At 35.9% G+C, this 25,131-nt stretch overlaps 2 protein-coding genes and 1 pseudogene across 4 annotated transcripts in view; 2 read left to right on the forward strand and 1 right to left on the reverse strand.

Annotated features, from left to right (window-relative positions):
• The window catches only part of LOC136826048 (uncharacterized), a 158,030-nt gene that overhangs the window by 69,463 nt on the left and 63,436 nt on the right, over positions 1 to 25,131 (reverse strand). Inside the window, exon 1 of one of the 3 annotated variants that reach the window (XM_067082938.1) lies at positions 2,021 to 2,160. The exons of the other annotated variants lie outside the window; for them this stretch is intronic. The gene's annotated coding sequence lies outside the window, so the exon portion shown is untranslated. Of the gene's footprint in view, positions 1 to 2,020; positions 2,161 to 25,131 lie in introns of those variants that run through there. 3 annotated transcript variants of the gene reach the window in all.
• Nufip (nuclear FMR1 interacting protein 1) overlaps positions 2,515 to 25,131 on the forward strand; it is a 252,091-nt gene continuing 229,474 nt past the window's right edge. Inside the window, exon 1 of the mRNA XM_067082926.1 lies at positions 2,515 to 2,652. The gene's annotated coding sequence lies outside the window, so the exon portion shown is untranslated. The remainder of the gene's footprint in view (positions 2,653 to 25,131) is intronic.
• The window catches only part of LOC136825996 (prophage side tail fiber protein homolog StfR-like), a 4,265-nt pseudogene continuing 3,784 nt past the window's right edge, over positions 24,651 to 25,131 (forward strand).

Raw genomic sequence — 25,131 nt, forward strand, 5'->3', positions numbered from 1 at the left:
TTTACATGGTCGGTAGGTCAGTGATGACCTCTAGTGACCCTACAGTGACCTCTCCCAGCATCTCAGGATTTGTACGGAAATCTTCGGATTTTTCACAACTTCTTTGGCTCGGTAGAGTAAGTTAAGAACTCTACGGATTTTTCAAACCTTCTTTGGCTCGACAGGATACATTTAATTTCGTTAGTTACAATCATAATCCGGTTACAATTTCTGTCAAAACTAAAAAGTATAAAATAAAAAATATATAAATTGTTTTTAAAACACGCTTTTATTAAAATGCATTAAAAAGTAAAAAATAATTTTTGAGATACACCAGAATTTTCTTACAATTAATTATCTCTACAAAAATGAAAGCTTGAAGCCAAACATGGAAGGAATTGCTACAAGAAATAAATATATATATATATATATATATATATATATATATATATATATATATATATATATATATATATATATATATATATTTCTTTTCTTTTGCATTTTCTTCCATGTTTGACGCCCACTCTTTTATATTCGTTGACATGATTAATTGTCAGAAAATCCTGGCGTCTCAAAAATTTATTTTTTACTTATTAGTGAATTTTAATAAAAGCGTGTTTTTTATATGTTATGTTTCTATTAGCAAATATAATTGTACCACTGTTTTTATACTTAATTTTCCTCTCCTCTCCATCCCAATCCTAATTTTTGTCTGATAGTATCCTCATTTTGACTTGCATTTTGCAAACGTGATTCCTACAGGCATGAAGTTCTTCCATATTGAGACAAGGTAAGCAACAGAGAACAATTGTCTTTTTATTGCTGTTTCATCCCAGCGCAAACGCACACATACAAACAGGAACACAAACAGAGTCCTTCAAATAAATGCATTCGGCTTCACACGGATTCTCTTTTCGCCTTGTACACAATTTCATTTCTTTGTTATCACATAAATTGTAGTCCCTTTCCATGCTGCTGGGTCAATCTTCCAATTTTTCACAAATGAGTGCCTCCATCCTTATCTCATCCCCTTTTATTTACCTCCCAGAGTCCAATATTTCACCAGCACAAGGATATAAAAAGCTATCCAGTATATATTACCCAAAACGCATCTTTCATATGGATTATTTTATATTTATTATGATACAGCCCCTGCGTCAAATACTCGGCCCCTGACTAATGTTGTACTTCAAGTCATGACACATTTCTATAGTAACGCACACATCCCGCACACAGACTATCACATTACAATGACCAAAAACACCTTACAATCACTCAAAAACACTCCAAACAACACAGAAACTCTTAATCATGTGCTTGTATTCATGAAACGTGCTGCTGAATCATAAAAAAATGTAATCAGTAAATAGGGTATTCCTTGCTTAATCACAACATACCGAGTGGTGAGGAATTGAAAGTTCAGTAACTGTCTAGTTTTGTTTGTAGTGAAAAAAATAATCCTTCTGCATATAGGATTTGGGGTCCTTGATGACAATATAAAATAATCTGACAATTTAATGAAAACATACACCTCCGCTTCATACTGCAATTAGATCGTCCATTGGTACGCAGTACAAGGTCTTTTTGGGATGGACACTTTGTCTGTTAATGAAGCGTCCGCTTCATATCAAGTCCGCCGATCTATCAGCGAAAATTGAGCGGTGAATGGGATCAGTTCTAGACACACGATTTTTCCTCAACTCCTCGCACTATTTGACATTGTTAGACCCTTTCAAGAACAGCAGATCGAAAATTCAGTGCACAAAGCAGGTGAAATTCTGGAAGTTGCTTTAAATAATCTTATATGAAAAGGTATCCTTCGAGGGTTACCGTTTGGGACCAGTTCACTATGCATACTAAGATACGTATGTTGCCAAGATGGCTACTGTTTCCCACTCGCATGTGCTTCAAGGGATTTGGCTGCACACGCAAAACACTAAATTTACAAATATATTCAAGAGTGGGTCCTCGGAAATATATCACTGTTTGAAATAATGGACATTTAAATGTTTTACTAACGCAGAAATAACTAACTTACCGTTTCAAACCCATAGTGTAGAATGGTCCAATGTTTTCATGCCTCCATTCCTGCTTCTTTCCTTCTATTTTGCTGCCCAACCACTCCACTCCAGCTTTCACTTTTCAGTGTCTTAAGCACCGGATAGCTGAAAGTGGTCCAATGCCTGGCTTTGTAGCCTAATTTTCAGACATCAATCACTCAATTTCCATGCACTCGCAAAACTATGACCAGAAAACGCAAGCAGTCCCTCCCAGGAGTGTGTCTTCTCTAAGGTCATTGCGAGATTACGCGACATTTCGCGAGAGTGTCACGTCGGAAGTCGGTACGTCATTTGGTGAACAAACATTTTTCGTGTTTATTTTCAAATACAGTGCTAAAATATAAAAGTGACGGTGCCTTAGACTTAACGAAGACGTCATATATTCTGTAAGTGGCAGCAAGAATGGAAAACTGTAAATGACAGCAAAGTTACAAGCATTGCTTTCGAATCACGATTCTTAGTAACCAAAGGAAACAGCGGGAAGTGTCTACTGTATAAAGATGACAGAGGCACGAGACCGAAATTCATTCACGTGTTAACGTTTGGATCATCGTGCACCGTGTGGATCGAAGTCAACACCTGCTCATAAACGAATAAGGGAATTTCTTGAGTAAGTAACGGTGAATTTTTACATATAGTTGGTTCAACCTTTTCCGCTAGGCTAGGCTTAGGTTAAGCACTAGGTTAAGCTACCGTCGGTCATTTGTAATTTGTAACAGAAACCACGTTCGTTTTATTGAGAATTCCAGATTCCAGCCACCTCTTGATTAGTTTTAGTTTTAAGGAGGCTACGACTATGTTAAAAGTACCACCGACACGTTAAAACTTCACTTTAGCTGTGCCACCTGATTCCCGCCAGTCGCCGACCGGGACAGGTTAACGCCATTGTTATTTTTTCGGAAGACTCCACCCACCTCCCACATAATATATATTTTGCTTGGGTAATACACATCAAAAACAAAAAAAAATTGTTTCAATACACAACCTTCGCAAATGCTTAATAACAGAGAAAAATAATTAATCAAATTACGCCTTATAAGATATGGCAATACCGGACCCCCGGCCCCATGCATAGCTAATACGGCGAAATTTCAACCGGTAAATACCCCTAGGGTAAGTTAGGTTGGTACTTTTAGGTTCTTTAAATGCCCTGTCATTTCCTAGCCATTTTTGGATGAAAAACCAAAATGGTTTTTCATGCAAAAATGGCTAGTTGGAGTCTTTCAAAATGGCTGGCTGGAGTCTTCCGAAAAATTACCAGCGTCTTTTTTTTGGGGTGGCCAGGGCGGGCAAAGCCCCCCGGCCAGGTCAAGGCACGTCGCCCTAACTTAGGTTAGGTAGGTAAGATCTGGTTAGGTCAGGACCTGGCATTATAGGAAAGGTTATGTCTATTTATGTATGAGGAACCGGTGGACGACTGGCGGGAATCAGGCCAAGCAACTGAAGTAAAGTTTTACCCTCTAACGCTTTGGAACACAGAGGGCCTTTTTGAAATTCCACCACTCGGTCTTTCATAAGCTTTCATTTCCGTAAACCTCCAGCCTCCTGCTTGAGGTCTCATTCAAGTAAAACTGGGTCTTGCAACTCTTCTGATGCCCAGTTTAAGGAGCTCAGCTGATACTGTGCTGGGTGGTGCAACTTCGGGTTGCCGGATCACGGAGGCCTTACGGCCAGTTTGTAAATTTCACGGCCGAATCGACCAAACAGGTTTTGGTTTACAGCCAAATTTACATCCCATATATATATATATATATATATATATATATATATATATATATATATATATATATATATATATATATATATATATATATATATATATATATATATATATATATATATATATATATATATATATATATATATATATATATATATATATATATATATATATATATATATATATATATATATATATATATATATATATATATATATATATATATATATATATATATATATATATATATATATATATATATATATATATATATATATATATATATATATATATATATATATATATATATATATATATATATATATATATATATATATATATATATATATATATATATATATATATATATATATATATATATATATATATATATATATATATATATATATATATATATATATATATATATATATATATATATATATATATATATATATATATATATATATATATATATATATATATATATATATATATATATATATATATATATATATATATATATATATATATATATATATATATATATATATATATATATATATATATATATATATATATATATATATATATATATATATATATATATATATATATATATATATATATATATATATATATATATATATATATATATATATATATATATATATATATATATATATATATATATATATATATATATATATATATATATATATATATATATATATATATATATATATATATATATATATATATATATATATATATATATATATATATATATATATATATATATATATATATATATATATATATATATATATATATATATATATATATATATATATATATATATATATATATATATATATATATATATATATATATATATATATATATATATATATATATATATATATATATATATATATATATATATATATATATATATATATATATATATATATATATATATATATATATATATATATATATATATATATATATATATATATATATATATATATATATATATATATATATATATATATATATATATATATATATATATATATATATATATATATATATATATATATATATATATATATATATATATATATATATATATATATATATATATATATATATATATATATATATATATATATATATATATATATATATATATATATATATATATATATATATATATATATATATATATATATATATATATATATATATATATATATATATATATATATATATATATATATATATATATATATATATATATATATATATATATATATATATATATATATATATATATATATATATATATATATATATATATATATATATATATATATATATATATATATATATATATATATATATATATATATATATATATATATATATATATATATATATATATATATATATATATATATATATATATATATATATATATATATATATATATATATATATATATATATATATATATATATATATATATATATATATATATATATATATATATATATATATATATATATATATATATATATATATATATATATATATATATATATATATATATATATATATATATATATATATATATATATATATATATATATATATATATATATATATATATATGTTACAGTCATAGCAGCGTAATCAGTCATTCGTGTAATGACTGAAATTTCAGTCATCATAGTAATGCACTTAGGGACATTTGATCCCCCAGGAGCTAGTACTAAACACGCGAAATGCATTTTGACCCCAGGGACTAGTACTAAACCCGGCGAAACAGTGTAGGTGACTCACTGTTTCGCGTGTTTAGTACTAGCTCCTAGGGGATCAGGTGTCCGCTAAAGTGCATTACGTGTGATGACTGAAATTTCAGTCATTACGGCGTAATGACTGATTACGCATGTTGACTGTAATATATATATATATATATATATATATATATATATATATATACAAACAATAATAATATTAATAAAACATAATAATTGTTATAATAATAAATAAGAGCAAATGGTCTGCCCACCTTTTTGGAAAGTATTAAAGTAGCTGTAGCCTCCTTAGGTTATTATTTACATGCATACACTCAAATTTTGTCTCTTGAATTTTATACACATAAAATACATCACACACATCAGCTTTCATGTATTACTTTTTTAAATTTTCGCTGTTTCCCATATTTATCATAAACGCTGTATTTGCAGTCTTGATTCATTCTGGTCTGGATTTGTTGCTTTTTATTAAATCGTCTTCGGCTTTTGGTTCCTCTTTGTCATACAAATTGACCTAGCTAAATAAATCGAGCATTGTCTGAGATACCTCAAAATCTTTGCAGCATTTTCCAACGAACTGCAGATGCGTTCGAATCCTACTGGTGTCTTCCAACATTCTCGAACTAAGACGATTTTTTAATTTACTCTTGACACATGTTATCGAAGAAAATATCCTTTCCACAGCAGCATTGCTTGTTGGTTTTGTGAGACAAGCCATGACATAATTTCCTAATTCTTTTGAACAGATGTTACCTCATTGTGACTCAAGGCTCAGTCAGCTGTTCAAAATGTAAACAATAATTTGGAGCGAATTGTGTAGTGTTTTTGGTGAAGAACGAGTGGGATTTTGTAAAGGAAAACCGAAATAACTGAAATTATAGGTTTTTGGAGCATAAAATCGTTTCAGTACGCTATACGGCCAAAAACCGGCCAAATAATTTGGCCGTAAATGTCTACATTTTTCGCAGCCAGTCAATTGTGTATGCGGCCAAATTTGAGGAATTTGGCCGAAATAACGGCCAAATGGCAACTGGTGCAGAGGACGTGCCCAAGCCATCTCCACCTCCCCTTCATCATTATCTCGTCAGCTTATGGAACCAACGTATTTTCCCGTGCTCCACTGCTCCTAATATTCTTAGACAAGATTTTTTAGATAAAGGTTTTTTTTTTTAACGTGACTCATGCTCTTGTAGCTCATACAAGACGTAGTTACCTTTATTCCATATTCATTTTCAGTCGTTTTGATTACGAACGCATATTCCCCGTTTCCATTACTTGATCTGCCATTTTTTGTTTCAGCCTACATTCAAACTCACGAGCTCTCTAATGGACATAGTTCCTGAATATTGGACTAAACCTCATTAATGCTTAATCCATCTAGTATTATATATTCAGTGGATTATTTTATTTGTCTTATAGCACAGCGTTCGTTTCATAAACAAGTGTTAACAGTACAGTGTTTGTGAAATCGCAGAGAAGCTTATAACAGTATCGGAACGGGGAAACGTAATCTTTGAATGTCGGTTATGGGTTGTGATTGTTTGTTAGTATATAGCTAAGAAAGAATTGTGCTCATTGTCAATGGGTTATTGAGTATTATTGTTCTGTTGATAAATTTAGTAGTGGTTCAGATTTTTATTTGATTTCAGGCCATAAAACAAATATTGTACTTATACTTGATAACAAAGTAGACAAGAAAGGATTTATTCTGGTAAAATTCACTCTAAGAAAGTAAAAAAGAAAAGTAATATGGTTACAAAGATGAATTTTGGAAACATTTTGCGTGGAAATTAAACTGCCTGTGGGAAATTACACATGTTATATATATATATATATATATATATATATATATATATATATATATATATATATTATATTATATATATACACATACAGTATACATATATATAAACATATATATAAATTATATAAATACATGTTTTTATATATATATATATATATATATATATATATATATATATATATATATATATATATATATATATATATATATATATATATAAACATGGTGAAGAACAGTTTGGCTTTATGCCAGGAAGAGGAACGACAGATGCAGTGTTTGCTCTCCGACAGATGATGGAAAAACACCTTAAAAAGCAGAAAGGACTGCTCATATTATTCATAGATCTTGAAAAGGCATATGATAGAGTCCCCCGCCAAGAGGTTTGTAGGTGTATGCGAGTAAAGGGAACAACAGAGAAGTATGTGAGGTTGGTCCAAGATTATGTATGAAAGAGCAAAAACGCATGTTACAAGCAGTGTTGGGTTAACTGAATAGACACCAGTAAGAGTTGGTTTACATCAGGGATCTGCTTAAAGTCCATACCTTTTTGACCTGATAATAGATGTGCTTTCTCAAGGAATAAGAGATCAATCCCCATGGTGCATGTTGTTTGTTGATGACATTGTTATGCAGCACCAGCAGAGGGGTAGTGGAGTCAAAACTAAAGCAATGGAGGAAGGTACTGGTAGACAGAGGTTTAAAGATCAGTAGGAAGAAGACTGAATACCTAAGTTTTAATGAAGATCAAGACTCTGAGATTGGTATGGAAGGGACAAGGTTGAACCGAGTAGAAAAATTTAGGTATCTTGGTTCAGCAGTGGCTGATGATGGAAATTTGGGTGCAGAATGAGGAATGTGAGCCTCAGTTCCTTTCACAGGAAAAGTGTGACTCCCCAAATCCTTGTTAAGGCATTTTATTTCGTGTGGAAATTTCATACTCCTAAACCCAAGCGCTGAGTATACATACCATGCTGCCCTTGGGAAGTGGCTCTATTCTTAGTAACAATAAACATGCAAGCATTATTAGTCCTAGACGCTTACCTATTGAGCCACCCACATGCAGTGGCACTACAGAGTTCATGGAGAGCTGACATTGAGCTCTTACCTGGGATTTTACATGTATAAAACTATAGCTTTGATACCCTTATCCTGATTGGGAGACCTTCCTTGGTATCGAAACTTATCTTTTTTTTTTTTTTTTTTTTTTTGTAATTTAAATGCTGTCTAATCTTTGGTCTACAGACTGCTTTTTAATCACTGGCAAAAGAATTTGGTACATTACCAGCTTCTTTATCTACTGCCTTTCCGCTTGTTGATTTGCTAGAAGCTACCATTTCATTTTTACTATAAAAGAAAAAAAGGTTCGTACTATGAGGACAAAAGTATCCGGGTTTGTTATCAGATCCGAAAAAAGAGGTTCATGTCTTTTGCAACAAAACCGCAACTTCTGTTTCCTCCTGCCTTCTGTCCTGACGAGACTAAACCTGTTCTTCAGCCAATCCCTCCCCCTGTGATTCCTACTCTACCCTTGTGTGTGTTTTTGCCCTCCATAATATATTAAAGTTCACGAAGTCTGAAGGGTTCTTGTTTCCTTGAGGACAAGTGAGATATCTGGACTAGCCTAAAATGTTGCGCTCTTATTAAAGACATTTTTAGATGAATTGCTTCTCTGCTTTGCTGTCAGTTTTACTTGGTTATCATCCCTTACATTTCCCTGTAGGGGGTTAGTGCTGTCAGTGCACCTCCCGTGGTGCACTGTAGGCATTACTTAAGGCTCTTCGCAGCATACTTTCGGCCTCTAGTTGCAATCCGTTTTACTGAACCTCTGTTCATATTCTCTTTCTTTCATCTCACTTTCCACCCGTTCCTAACAATTGTTTCTTAGTGCAGTTGCGAGGTTTTTGGCCATAAATTTTATATTCCATTCCATTCTACTCCATCTCTTACATTTGGTCTTCCTTTCGGGAATATGCTGGTCCAGCTCATCCCAGCAAAAGGTGAATGCTCAGAAACTTCCTTCTGTTATCTTACTGCCTTACTTTATACTTTGAGTAACGTTCTGGAAACGAGACTGTTTTCAATTTCTCAGACATCTCGATTCCTAGTCTATTGCCTGTAAGGCTTCCACCATGAAAAATTCAGATGAGTCTCGTCCATATTACTAATGTTTTGTCATAAATTGAGAAAATTTTGGAGAATATTTTGTCAGCACTGATCTACTCGAGGCATTCAGCAAGACTAGCACAAGACTGTGTTAGCCAACCTTCTCTCTACAGCTCTTCTCTGTAAACACAACTCTAGCTTTTTATTTAATCACTTTATATTGTTGGTAGTCCAGTAACTGCATCTTTCCCCATTTCCAGTGGTGTTCCTTGAGGGTTTGTTCTGTCGCCTGCTTTTTCCTCCTCTCTGCCAGTGATTTGCTAGTGTCTTCCTCGCTGCGTCACATTTGACAATAATCCATCCTTCCATATTTCTGCTGCATTCACCTCTCAGGTATCCTCATTGGTCACAGTAATTCGTTAATTTTCTTTCTTCACAAATGAGCTCTTGAATTTGAGTGCATAATTTGTCGTATTCTGTTCACATCTAGTCATTTCTTATCTTAGGTATTGGAGCTATACGTTTTTCTCATCCACTTATTGGGTAACTGACTTGCTGTTGTGGTAATTCCTATTTTGCCATTACTTCAGCGGGATTGAAATAAAGATTGCAATGTTGAATGAATAGATGACTTTTACCTTCACGCTGTTTTGTTTCTCTCCACCGTAAGGTGTTTGGACATATGTAGAATTATTTTACTATTCTTTCAGTGAGTTTACTGAGAGCCGCATCCACTGTTCTTGCATTCTCCTGTCTCACTCCCATCAAGCACTAATGCTCAGTGGGAATCAGTCCTCTTCTCCTATTGGTTGGTGACATTTTCTTTAGCTGCTCATCTCTGGAATTCTCAGTCCTACTTCAGTATTTTCTGATTTTCTCAGTCTTTGTTCCATGAAGAGGCAAGTCTGAAGTTCCAGCTAGGATTCTGGCCCATTTTGCGTTCTCCTATCTTATTTTTTTTTTTCAGTTGTTTTTTTAGAATAAAGAGGGCTTTTTGCATTACAGGCACCTGCTACCGGAGGAGCCTGTAATCTTTTCTCTCGGCGCTGAGGTTGATAAGAGTATTAGACTGCCTTTTCCACCGGCCTTGGCATTAAAAATACTATAATGATTTACACACATACATATACATATATGAATATATCATATGCTCTCTTGCCGTAAAGTACGTGGTACAAGAAGTTGATTTTCCTTTGGTTTCTTTGAAATATAATTATATATATATATATATATATATATATATATATATATATATATATATATATATATATATATATATAGAATGGGCTACTGTCTCCTATTTTACAATGAAACTAATATAGTGAGGGAACAAATAACATGATGACACTGAGATCCTCCCAAAACTTTTCATTTTCTGTTAATTATAATAGCTTACAAGTCTTTAAATATACGATTCAGCCTTTTCGCTATGTTAATTTCTCTGCTGAGGAGGAATTGGAGCTTAGGAATATGTACCCAGTTAATCTGTGTATATATATATATATATATATATATATATATATTATATATATATATATTATATATATATATATATATATATATATATATATATATATATATATATATACAGGTATATATAATATAAAATTGGATGTATGTATGTAAGCATGTGTGTGTATGTCCCACATACGCTCTGCAACGCATTGAACAATTTCAACCAAACTTGGTATACATATCGCTTACTACCCAGAAATCAGCACTGTGGGGGTAGGACATCACCAACACCAAAGGACACCAAAGGGGGTGGGGGTGGAAGGGCTTCCCTGAAACGGGGCTGGTTATGCCCGTAGACTTAGTAACTTTACGAATTTATCATACCTAATTTCGGTATACATATGACTCGCTATCTAGAAAAGAATACTGTGGGAGTAAGACATCACTGGCACCGAAGGGGGTAGGGTTGGGGGTGGGAAGGGGTGACATAGAGAGAATGAGAGGGAGAGGAAGTAAGAGAGAGAGAGAGAGAGAGAGTAGAGGGGGTGTTAGGGAGAAGAAAGAGGAAAAGAGACAGGGAGGGTTGGAGATGGAAAGGAAGTGAGAGAGAGAGTGAGAGTAGAAGGGGTGTTAGAGAGAAGAAAGAGGAAAAGGGACAGGGATGGTTGGAGAGAGGGAGAGAGAGAAGGAAAGAAAGAGTAAGAGGGAGAGGAAGTGAGAGAGAGTAGAGGGGGTGTTAGGGAGAAGAAAGAGGGAAAGAGTCAGGGAGGGTTGGAGAGAGAGAGAAAGAGTGAAAAGTTCTATAATTCTCCATTCTGACCATTCTGAACAAAAAGACTTTTAACCTGGAGAGGGTTAGTGCCGTCAGTGCACCTCACGCAGTGCACTGTAGACACTACTTAAGGTTATTTGCAGCGTCCCTTCGGCCCCTAGCTGCAACCCCTTTCATTCCTTTGACTGTACCTCCGTTCATATTCCCTTTCTTCCATCTTCCTTTCCACCCTCTCCTAACAATTGAATCATAGTGCAACTGCTGTGAGGTTTTCTTCCTGCTAATTATTTTTACTGTCAATTTCCCTTTCAGAGCTGAATGACCTCATGGATCCCAGCTCTTTGCCTTTGGCCTAAATCTTATATTTTATCTAAGAAGCCCTTTAAGAAAATCTGTTTTACTGTTTGTTAGCAAGGTACGGGTCATTCGCATTCATCTTTTAACTTCACTGTCTGCGCGAGAGTATTTTTGACTCCGTTTTTTAGTGCTTTTAAGCACACTGAAGAGCCTCGTTTCTTCGAACCCCTCCGAAACGGAAATCCGCTCGTGATGTTTCGAGCAAGAGAAACGCGTCATCCTCGGCTGTTAAATGATGCAAGAATGAAGTTGGTCCTTGGTTTCCCATTGTGAATTAAGCGCCTTCGCTGCAGTTGGGTCTCTTGCTTAGAGATTGTAAACACACTATGCTACCTAAGCTTAAGATTTATATATATATATATATATATATATATATATATATATATATATATATATATATATATATATATATAATACATACATATATACATATATATATCTATATATTATATATATAATTTATATATATATATGTATATGCATTATATATAAAATATATGTACACATATGCATGCTTAAAAATCATAATAGATGCATGTGACTCCAGTATATAAACGAATACCAATTTATATATATATATATATATATATATATATATATATATATATATATATATATTACTCATGTTGTAGACGTAATTAGGCTATTTGGAACACTGTATTCTTGTAGTTTTGGTTATTGACGAGAATAAGGGCATACACTCACGTACATGTGTGTGTCTGAGTGTGTGTGCGGGTGTACACTCGAACTGGGAGAATTTATAACTTGAACGTTCCTTTCTCAGTCGGATAACTTTAAGTTATTTTCCAGCTTACAAGTAAAATATGCGCAGCGTGTCTCTCTCTCTCTCTCTCTCTCTCTCTCTCTCTCTCTCTCTCTCTCTCTCTCTCTCTCTCTCTCTCTCAATTTTTTATTTCTTTTTTTGGCAACGAACTGGTCAGAGCTCCCCAAGTCTGAATCATTTCTCTCAGCAACGAGAAATTAGTTCGATGTGATAACTTTTTATATATGGACGCGTATCCTGTATCTAGAATGAATATATGAGGTTTTTATTGAGGCTGCTATCTTTTTTGATCCATCTCCTGCTGTCTCAGAGAAAAATGCAAAGAAGTATAGGTATGTGAGCCAGTCAACATACTGTGAATTATGATTTTTGCCAAGAAGCAATCTTGAATATCAGACTGTTTACACGAAATGAGAGAACTTCTAGCTTACTGGTCCCCAATAATTATCGCTCCGACGCTGGGCTGGTTGTAATGCTTTGTCATTTGGTCTCTGGAGCACTGTAGGCATTACTTAAGGTTCTTTGCAGCGTCTCTTCGGCCCCTAGCTGCAACCCCTTTCATTCTTAATACTGTACTTCTTCTTCTTCTTCGTCTTTAACGTGCATTTTTCCCATTATTATATGGGGTAAGCACGATGCCTTCTTTTGAAGGACTTTGATTTGGCGGTGGGGTAGGCCGTAGCCTCGATCGTTCCTCCATTCATATTCCCTTTCTCCCATCTTGCTGTCCACTCTCTCCTAACAATTGTTTCACAGTGCAACTGCTTTGAGGTTTTCCTCCTTGTACGCCTTTCAGACTTTTCTATTCTCAATTTCCTTTTCAAAGGTGAATGGCATCACAGGTCCCAGCGCTTGCCCTTTGTTCTGAATGCTATAATCTCTCTCTCTCTCTCTCTCTCTCTCTCTAGTTCTTCATTGGACGGGTCGATATCTTACTCGGCTAGCACCCTGCTAGGCCCGCGTTCGAGTCTTCGGCCGGCCAATGAAGAATTAGAGGAATTTATTTCTGGTGACAGAAATTCATTTCTCGGTATAATGTTGCTCGGATTCCACAAAAAGCTGTACCGTAGGTCCCGTTGCTAGGTAACCAATTGGTTCGGGCCAGCCCTAGGAGAGCTGTTAATCCGCTCAGTGGTCTGGTTAAACTAAGGTATGCTTAATTTCTCTCTCTCTCTCTCTCTCTCTCTCTCTCCCCATCTCCGGACGCTCTTTGTTGTCAGTGGTGAAGAGATGCGCCTTGCTGGTGGGATTATGATAGATTAGATACAGGTGGTTATGTTTCTGAAGAGTTCGTTTCACCCTGGTGGGTGACAGGAGAAGGGACACGATTTCAGTGGGGCTCACGACCAGTGAGGCTGGCGATGTCAGATGTCTTAGGTGGTTCCTACTTCCCTTTCTTGGTGCGCATTATCTAATTACCAATTAGTGATAATGAGTTCTTATTCTTATGGAACAGACGGAGGGACCATTTGCTTGACCGGATATCTACAAAATTATTATTATTATTATTATTATTATTTGAAGGGCGTAGACCCTCTTTTAAACAGGTCTTATTAAAAAGGATGGCTGTATTATGCGAATTTATCTTATATAGTGTCTTTTCTATCCTCCTTATGATTCGCTTTTCAGTCTCAGCGATGTTAGTCAGTAACTGGCCGATATTCATATTGGAAAAGGACAGTGTGCGGAATATTGGAAGTCTTTTATTAAAATATCCAATCAGAAATCGTTCGTCTGGGTTCAGGTTCTATTTTAGGTACCGTCGACATGTTTCGACCAGCTCGTTGGTCATCCTCTGGACGTGGTTGCAGAAGGTCTGAAGAAACGAGGTGCTCAGGTTGGTATTTATAGGGGAGGTTCTTGATCGGTGCTGAATTATGATTGGCTGCCCGGGGCATGTACCCTCGGGCGGAGCCTTCTCATCCAAGTCGAAGTTCGGTTTTCGTCTTGCGTGCGAGCGGCGTTGTAGTGCTGAGGATGAAGAGAAGAATTTCGATCCTCGGATGCCGAATTTTGATTTGCTCGTACGCTATGGGGATCGCTCGGTGCATGTCTCCTGGCTGCCGTGGGGAGGAGAAAGGTTTCTTGCGTAATGTTGAGTGTTGGTTTCTCCTCCCCAATGTGCAATGCTTCCAAGAGGCGTAGGCGGCGGTGGTCGGTAATTTGGTCAATTATTTCGATGTTCGTGATTATGTCTTTTCTTGCTATTCTCTGGTTATGGGCGGTCCTGGCATGATTAAAGATAGCCCCCTCTTGAGCGTGGCAGGAAATCCTCTTGGAGAAACGCATGGTGGTCTTACCGATGTAAGAACCGAGGCATCCTCGGACGGGGCATGAGTACCGGTATACCACGTTGGTTTTCTTCAAGGGGTCCTGCTGAGGGGGGGCTGGGTTGTTGCGCATAACCAGGCTGCTCGTCTTTCTGCTCTTGTAATAAATAACCAGATGTATATTTTTGTTGGAGTCAACAGGGCTGACATTATTCTCGATGATGTTTTTGAGGGCGCGTTCGTCTTCTTTATATTTATGGTGAAATTGTCCTTTGTAGAAGAGCTCTATGCGTTCAGGGCCATCGGGGCGAGGTTCCTGACGGTACCATCTATCGATGTTCGCCTTGATAGATTCTTCTATATCCCGGTTTGGGTGTCCATTGTCGACGAGGGTTTGGGCTACACGTTCTATTTCTCCGTGGGTGTCGTTCCAGGAGGAGCAGTGTGAGAGGGCCCTCCTGACGTATAGGCGCTGATGGTGGAGCGCTTATACCTCTCGGAGGGACCATTTGCTTGACCGGATATATACAGAATTATTATTATTATTATTATTATTATTATTATTATGGAACGGACGGAGGGACCATTTGCTTGACCGGATATCTACAAAATTATTATTATTATTATTATTATTATTATTATTATTATTATTATTATTATTATTATTATTATTATTATTATTATTTAGCCAGAATAGAATGCTAGCATGTTGAAGAAAGCAAAAAGATGGGAATAACTATGAATAGATAAAATAAGCAAGTAAAGAAAATTGTTAGATAATCACAAAAATAAATATTCGAGAGCGCCCAACATACCAGCGAATTTTACCCAATTTCCCGACCCGCCAGTGCTGATGGAAAGGAACACATGGGAACGTGTGCTAAAGTGTGCCTTTCAACAAGCCAACTCACTCCTTGATAAAATGGCTACAAATATTCCAAGGTCTGAGGACAGTAATAAATTTTGTCATGTCAATTGGTGTTAAGCAACCAAGTTAGGCTGCAGAAACGACCCAGCTATCGGGAAAGCCGGCCAAGTCTGATTTGTACAACGTTTGCACTTGTACATTTCCTCAGCAGTGAATGTAGTTTTGTACTTGCCATGCAAGACTGCTCTTGCGGGGTCTGTTTTCTTGAGGTAGCAGGATTTTCTTATTGATGACGGAGGTTCTACTGCGTGTGAGAGATGTGCCTGGTTGGTTCAGCGGGAGAAATAGATGGTCATTTCCAATTCATGATGGCCAAGGTTCTTTCACAAGTTTTGTGAATCTGATGGTCTGTTAGCAAACAAGATACCTAAAATTTCAGGTTAATGCAAGTAGTGGTTTGTACCCTGTTTTAGGAAGAACAAAATCGAGATTAGGGCTCCAATAGAGTCTAATGACGCTTAAAATGAAGGAGGCCATATCTTTAAATCTGTTATTCTTAAAGCAAACTTAGGTTTACAGTGGCATCACAGACTTATAGAACGATGAGAATTTTGTCTCGCTTTGAGACTAAGTTTGCTTCAGGAAACTGGAAACAAAATTGTCTCTTTTTAATATTTACTGTTATTGTCTGTAGGTCCTGAGGCTGTTTGCATCCTAGACTTGTAAATCCAATTGACCAATATAAGATGTTATTCCCTTTGAACGTTTTCTTTTTCTCTTAGCTAACAGACCAATTCGAAGTTAATAACTGGTGTGTCCCCAGTTCCAAGACTACTTTTTCTTTCCTGCTCACGAATAAAAATTCCTGTATGACCGACTTCTAGACTAAGCTTGCTTTGAACTGACGAAAAATCGGGACTGATGTTGCTTCCTTTACTTTTCTGGCGTTCTACACAGTACTGGCTTCTGAAATTAACGCTTAAGTCCATGTTGCTCGCTGTATTTGTTGTCTTTCCTCATCTCCGTTGATTCAGGTAGTTTGCTTTTAGACGTTTTCAACTCTGTAACTAATAGCGTTTACTTTGGAGTTGTAGCAGTAGATTCTTTTTGGGAATACCGATGAGGGAAAGAAATCGGGAGGAATGGCATCATTTCGGTGTTTTCGGAAGTTCGGACACTTTCTGTGAATTACAGACGAAATGAACAATAAGAAGGATATAATGAATGTAGAAATCCGAAGCTGAATTCTTCTGCCGTTTTCCCGTCGCTTGGTGAAAAACGTAATGGCGTCAGGGGACCAAAGAGGAGCCAGAATGTAATGAATTTCTGGGTGTAATCCACCGCAAGGAGACCTTGAAGGGATGCAGTGTGATCAGGGGGTCGTAAATAGGGCTGGGAAGCGCATCGGCGCAAAAGACATCCGGAACAGAACCACGCCTCATTACCCAATGAAAGCGTGTAACTTGCAGCCATGGTATATTAAAATTTAAGACCGTGTCACCTAAATTACGCTAATTTTTTTCTTTATCGGTGTTGCAATATGTAACCAAAATTATCTTCCCCTTATTTTGTTGTCATTCCGTCTTACTTCTTGCAATATTCTCGAGGAATTCTTGAAACTGTCTCATAAGATCTGTGTAACTCAGTCCTTCCAGTATCATACACAATATTTAGAAAAAAAAAAAAAAGTGTGCTCCCTCCTGATATTTCTTACGTGGTTGTTAGACTACATATTAATTTTTAGCTTTTTGCTCGCATTTCTGGTTGGAAGACCACAGGCAGGGGATAATAAATTAGGATATCGTTGTACGATTATTACCAAAGAACGTAGTTCCTCGCTTGTTCTGTCATCAACCAACACTACATTTTGCAATAAAAATGTTATTGTTGTTAATACTGAATTTTTAGCCACGCTTTTATAAAGATTTACAAAGATTTACACTGTATTGGCTGCAAAACCCATCAGTCTTAGTGTTATATACTGGCTAAACTGCAAATAGCTTTTTTCCCCTGGAAATTCTCCCCCAGACCAAACTCCCTGTGGAATGGTCTTGTTAGCCAAACTAATGCTGCATTTATTTTAGTAACACTTTTAGCGTATTTCCTTTTGAAGTCACTCCGCTAACCTTAATTTGACAGCGTACAGTTGTGTTCCCAAGACTCCATGCTAACCAGAACTCTTTGTAGTAGTAGTCCTGTTAGAGGTTTCTTAGTAATGCTCCTCAAAGCAATATTCCATTTGATATTGTGTGGCCGACTAAAATTTTAATGAGTATAATCCTTCAGGTCAGAATCCCACTGCAGTAAGCTCTGTGAACTGGAACATACTATACGTTATTTGAATATTACTCTTTGTTAACTTTTGGTACGAGTTCTTTCATTTCCCAAACTCGACTGCTTGGTGTTGTGGCAGCCAAGAACCTTACAAGATCCGTCCTATTGGAATAGCTTTTACTGCGAATAATTCCGCTGGCCAGGCTGAAAGAGGATGTGGTTTTAGCAGCCATGCATAAGGTATGGTTCTGTTAATTTTTCCGGTGAGCTGAAAGATCTGGTCCCTCGCAGAAATGTGCGCCCATGAAGTGTCTTCGTCTGCACGAAAGAACAGGGGCGTCATTTCAGATTTTTGTTGTGGGGGGGGGGACGGTTTGGCGAAACGACCCTAATCAACTGGGGATTTTTTTATTTTGAGCTATTTTGCGTGCTTTTTGAAGCACATGAAATATAGATAGATATAATGTGATGACACATTTGAATTTCGGTAGGAATAACGGAAAGCCAGCTTCTGTTAATTCTTGGGGTTGCTGTGGTGAGGGGGCAAGTTGAGGCTTGGGGCCAACTTGAGTCTTGGTGGGCCAGTTGCCCCCTTCCCCAGCCCCTAAATGACGCCCCTGCGACAGAAAGTCCAAGACTGGTCGGTTTCGTGGCGTTCCTCCTTTCTAACTTTGCATTTGCTATATATATATATATATATATATATATATATATATATATATATATATATATATATATATATATATATATATATATATATATATATATATATATATATATATATACAGTATATATATGTATATATATATATGAATTTTTATTACATCACCGTGATATTTTCATATTCTCAGTCATTAAGCTACAAATATCATTTCATATCCAATTCGCACTACGTCGGAAATAATACCAAAGAGGAATTATAATTGATAAATGCTTCATCGCTGGCAGATTCGATCCACCAACAGCAACAACCCCCGACTTTAGCAAAATATATATCATATATATATGTATACATATATATATGTAGGTATGTATAACTGAATCATGATGAATATATAAATAAAGATTAAAATCCACGAAGGAAAGGGAACCACAGGAGTGCTGCGAGGCTTTTCGATTGTCTGTCGTCCTTTACTTAACATACAGTCGAAAGGCCTCACAGCACTCCAGTGTTTCCCTTTCCTGGGTGGATTTTATCTATATATACAGTACATATATATATATATATATATATATATATATACTTATATATATACATACATACTGTATATATTCCCAAGAGAGTACTCAGCAATTATTTTAGGGGGGTAACAGAATATGCCCAAGGTAGTTTGCCTCTCCCGAAAACCAAACCTGAGGACCTTTAACTGGCAAACGGATCATTGTAACCATTACAGTATATATATATATATATATATATATATATATATATATATATATATATACATTTAAACATATATAATGTAAATACATTATATGTATATTATATATATATATATATATATATATATATATATATATATATATATATTTATATATATATATATATATATATATATATATATATATATATATATATATATATATATATATATATATATATATATATATATATATTATATACTGTATATATATATATATATATTTATATATATATATATATATATATATTATATATTATATATATAATATTTTTATATATATATATATATATATATATATATATATATATATATATATATATATATATATATATATATATATATATATATTTCAGACACACCAAAGGACTGAACCCCGGTCTTGTGAGTGAGAGTTCAGGGCATTAGTGATTTGGACATAAAGGTCATAAAGGAGTTGGAACCTATGTACTACCTACCTGAGGTTTTTCATGGGTAGGGCCTAGCACCCAACATATCAGCGAATTTTACCCAACTTCCTAACCCATCAGTGCTCGACCTGCTAACAGTTCTTCTGACTTCCCCCTTTCACCATGAGACATGATGGAAAGGAACACATGGAAATGTGTTTCAAAGAAATAAATTTCTGACTCACCACAGGACCAAACCACGGTCTTTCGAGTGAGAGTCCAGGACATTAGCCATTCAGACACAAAAACCTCGGGTATGTAGTACTTAGCAGGATTAATAGAGTACAGGGTTAGTCTGTCCCAGCAATACTGGGAATCTTTGTTATGTAGGCTGGATACTTGGACACTTACTATAGAAGAAAACGAGGAATACACGGAAATGGAGGGTCACTATGGCAGATGTTTGACCCCACACATTCTCTCTCACTTTCATGACCTTAGATAAGAGAGGTCCCTGTTAATCTCCAGGCCCTGCTGAGCTGAATGATACGAATAACCCTCCATCTGTCTTTTAATTGATGTTTTGCTAATGCAGAAGCCATGGGCGCGGTCAGGTCGAGATTAAAAGGGCTGACCAGGTGAAAGACACCTTAGTCCAGGTTAAGAGAGCTTCCTTGTTCTTCACTCTGGTAAGGTTGAACATTGACTGATGACTTTTCTTTATCATAACCTCGACCAAATGCAGCCAGATGATGACATGCGCGAGATTGTTCTTATTTTGGTTAGAGGCAGACTAACCCTGTACTCTATTAACCCTAGTACTTAGGTTCCAACTCCATTTATGAACTTTGTGTCTGAATTGCTAATGCCTGGACTCTCACTTGAAAGACCGGGATTGGGTCCCTTGGTGGGTCAGAAATAAATTTCTGACTCACCATGTGTTCATTTCCATCATATCTCACTGTGAAAATGGTAAGTCAAATGAAATGTTAGCAATTCGAGCACTGATAGGTCGGGGAGTTAGGTAAAATTTGCTGGTATGCTGGGCGCTGGGCACCTGCCCATGAAAAACCTCAGGTACGCAGTACTCAGGTCCCAACTCCCTTTATGACCTTTTGCATCTGAATTGCTAATGCCCTGGACTCTCACTCAAACGAATGGGGTTTGGTCCTTTGGTGAGTCAGAAATTTATTTCTATGAAACACGTTTCCATGCGTTCATTTCAATATATATATATATATATATATATATATATATATATATATATATATATATATATAATCGATACCGATTTTAGTTGTTTCCCTTACGCATCTGCGTTGCTTCACTGGCGATTGCAGTTCCTTAAACATATACTACACAAACCTGGCACGGCGGTAGAACAAGCAGTCTTTAGGGAGTTCTTGGTTGGCCCTGTATTCTTTCTCCTATGAATGTAACCTTGAGTATTGGTTTTTATCATCCTCTGTTAAGACATTTAAGACGCAATAGGAGGAAATGTGTGAAAAAAACATGAGTAAACACTTTCGTGGTGAAATCAACAGTCGACATTAAAACAAATCCTGTTTGAATTTTCCTTCCTCTCGGCCTATCAGCAAGACGGGAGACATGCAAATACATACAGCACACGAAGTACATGTCCTCTCCTTTCCTCTTTTCTTATGCATGTCTCTCCTGTTCGAAAGGTGTGAATAACAGTCGCAGAATGAATGATTCCTACAAATGAATGGCTGGGTTCATCACATATGAAGGATGACTTTACGCGTGAATGGTAAACACACACACAGGCCGTGACTGGGCAGAATTTCATCGCTCTCAGCTGCGATTCAGTTTTTGGCCTCGGCATCACCGGGAAGCTGCTGCTGCTGCTGCTGCTGCTACTCCTGCTCCTGCTATTCCTGCTGCTCCTGCTGTTCCTGCTGCAGCCAGTGCCGCCCATCACCCATAATGATATTAATATTAATGTCCATTTAGTCACATTTAGTCATGATAGCTCCGCCGAGGTGGTGCAGGAATTCCAAGCCCGTCAGTTGAGACTGTGGTTCGGGGACGAATGTCTCGTATTTTCTCCACTTAGATTGGAGAACGTTTCTCTCTCTCTCTCTCTCTCTCTCTCTCTCTCTCTCTCTCTCTCTCTCTCTCTCTCTCTCTCTCTCTCCACCATCTGGGTGGGTGAGTTTTATCTAAATTGTAATGAGAATAATACGTAGGAACCTACAGTAGTTGCTTCAGTTGGACAATTCGTAAGAAGATTGAACATTTAGAGTCACTGTGACTGATGGCCTATTCATCTTTCTGAAGGGTTTGTCATTGATGTCAGTATGACTTGGTTTATACAAGATATTAATTACGTGGCTCTATCGTTATTTTTCGTTGGTGAAGCTATTTTTATGGCTAAAGTTGAAGCCTAATACTTTTTCCAGCGGATATTTCTTGACGTAAAATTTCGTAAGTAAAACGCGTTATATGTATACTGTATAATATATATATATATATATATATATATATATATATATATATATATATATATATATATATATATATATAATATATATATATATATATATATATATATATATATATATATATATATATATATATATATATATATATATATATATATATATATGTGTGTGTGTGTGTGTATGTATACTTTATGTATAGTACATATATTTTCCGTACGTATGTGTATAAAATTTCGTATATTATTATTGGATAGTTGGTTTTATACAATATCATTTTGTCTAATTCGCATTGTAGTATTTCACCACTTGAATTTCAGCCCGAGAGCAGCCATCATCGTCTAATATTGATACGCTTTTCGGGGGGACATAATCCAGTGCTCTATGTTTTTCACGTCTCTTAAAAAGGTTATGACTTCCAAAGACACTGATGCCGTGTGGAAACCTTAGACGGGGGAATGCTGAAACCCTGAATAGGTGTTAATCCACAAGCATCTTCTTTTTCTTAGTTGTCTGGATTAAGGCATCAGCGTAAGTAACCTGACGTCTTATCTCTCTCCCCGCCCGCAAGAAAAAGAGGAGGAAAGGGTGTCGTTTCGGAGAGGGAAAGGTTACAAGATTCAGAGTGAGTGAACTTCAGCGTAGGAAATTTCACTTCGTTTCTGAAGGGTTTTATGTGCATGTTCTTCTGCTGGTGCCTGAACTGTGTTTTACGATTAAGAGGCGAAAGGATGTTTTCCATTGGATGCGTGATTTCTGTGTGATATCGTTTCTGATAACATGGACGCCAGGCTACACAGGCACTTGCACAGTCACCATACGCTCTTAACTGTTATCGGTTGTTTCCACTCCCTCTACAACCTTCCGTGATCTCACACTGGGATCTGTTATGCCGAAAGTATGTATACCTTAGTTTAACCAGACCACTGAGCTGATTAACAGCTCTCCTAGGGCTGGCCCGAAGGATGAGACTTATTTTATGTGGCTAAGAACCAACTGGTTACGTAGCAACGGGGCCTACAGCTTATTGTGGAATCCAAACCACATCATACCGAGAAATGAATTTCTATCACCAGAAATTAATTCCTCTAATTCTTCATTGGCCGGCCGGAGAATCGAACGCGGGCCTAGGAGAGTGCTAGCCGAGTACGATATCGACCCATCCAATGAGGAATGCCCATCCGTGGCTCTTCAATGATGGAGTGATGATAATAGTCAAGGAAAAGGCATACAGGTGGAATAATAAGTAAAAAGCCACAATAATTATATGAGCAACTGTGATTTTTCAAAATACAAAAAGCGTTAAAAAGGGAACTGAATAAAAATACATCGGTTTCTTAAGAAGACAATTAACGATTTTTTTCTTTTCTTTTCGCCAATTGTCTTCTTAAGAAATACTTGTGTTTTTATTCAGTTGGCTGAAGAGGACTGTTGTGCAAACGGTCGACAGCTCCCTTTTTCAACCCTTTTTGTATTTTAAAAAGTTGCAGTCGCTCACATACATTATTGTGGCTTTTAGTGTCTGTAAAAGAAAATATTGTGCAGGCTTTGTCCGTCCGTCCGCGCTTTTTTCTGTCCGCCTGCGCTTTTTTCTGTCCGCCTTCAGACCTTAAAAACTACTAGAGGGCTGCAAATTAGTGTGTTGATCATCCACCCTCCAGTCATCAAACATACCAAATTGCAATCCTCTAGCCTCAGTAGTTTTTATTTTATTTATGGTTAAAGTTAGCCATCATCGTGCTTCTGGCAACGGCTGTACAGAAAACTCGATTGCGCTGAAGAAACTTCGGCGCATTTTTTACTTGTTTACTTATTATTTCCGGTCGCAGTATAGTGTTGCACCGTAGATACAGGTGGAAGTTTTTAGGATAACGACAGAAAAAAGGTAAATATACCTTAGTTTAACCAGACCACTGAGCTGATTAACAGCTCTCCTAGGGCTGGCCGAGGGGTTAGATTTATTTTCCGTGGCTAAGAACCGATTGGTTACCTAGCAACGGGACCTGCAGCTTATTGTGGAATCCGAGAAGTGAATTTCTATCACCAGAAATAAATTCCTCCAATTCTTCATTGGCGGATAACGACAGAGAGTGGGAGTGGAGTATGGAATGGCTGCAGTTCGCTGATGGTGCAGTTTTAGTTGGTGATAGAGAAGAGAAGCAGCAGCGACTGGTGAGCGAGTTTAAAAATTTATTTTTTTTATAAAAGATATAAAAGCGAATGCATTGCACAAGTTAGTAAGGATGGTGAAAGACCGGAAGTGGGTGATTTTACAGAGGCATTTGGGATGAGAAAAGCTGTGGATCTTGGAACAACTGAAGCATGGAAAGTCACAAGTTAGGAAAAAAGAATTTTAAAAGAAACAGAAGTTGGAATGCATCAAGTATTTATTGAGAACACTTAACTTGGCGGAAGTGAGGTATATGTTGCCGAAGGCGAGGAAAAAATATATGCAGATGAGTAGATATTGCGAAGTTGCATGAAGGATTGCATTGGCAGAGTGATGGCTCAGACTGTTTTAAGGCGGTCTGGTCCCGTGGAGGGAATGGGAGACATTAGGATGGTGAAAAGTGTTCATGATTCG

This window comes from Macrobrachium rosenbergii, chromosome 40 (genome assembly GCF_040412425.1).
Source record: "Macrobrachium rosenbergii isolate ZJJX-2024 chromosome 40, ASM4041242v1, whole genome shotgun sequence".
NCBI lineage: Eukaryota > Metazoa > Arthropoda > Malacostraca > Decapoda > Palaemonidae > Macrobrachium > Macrobrachium rosenbergii.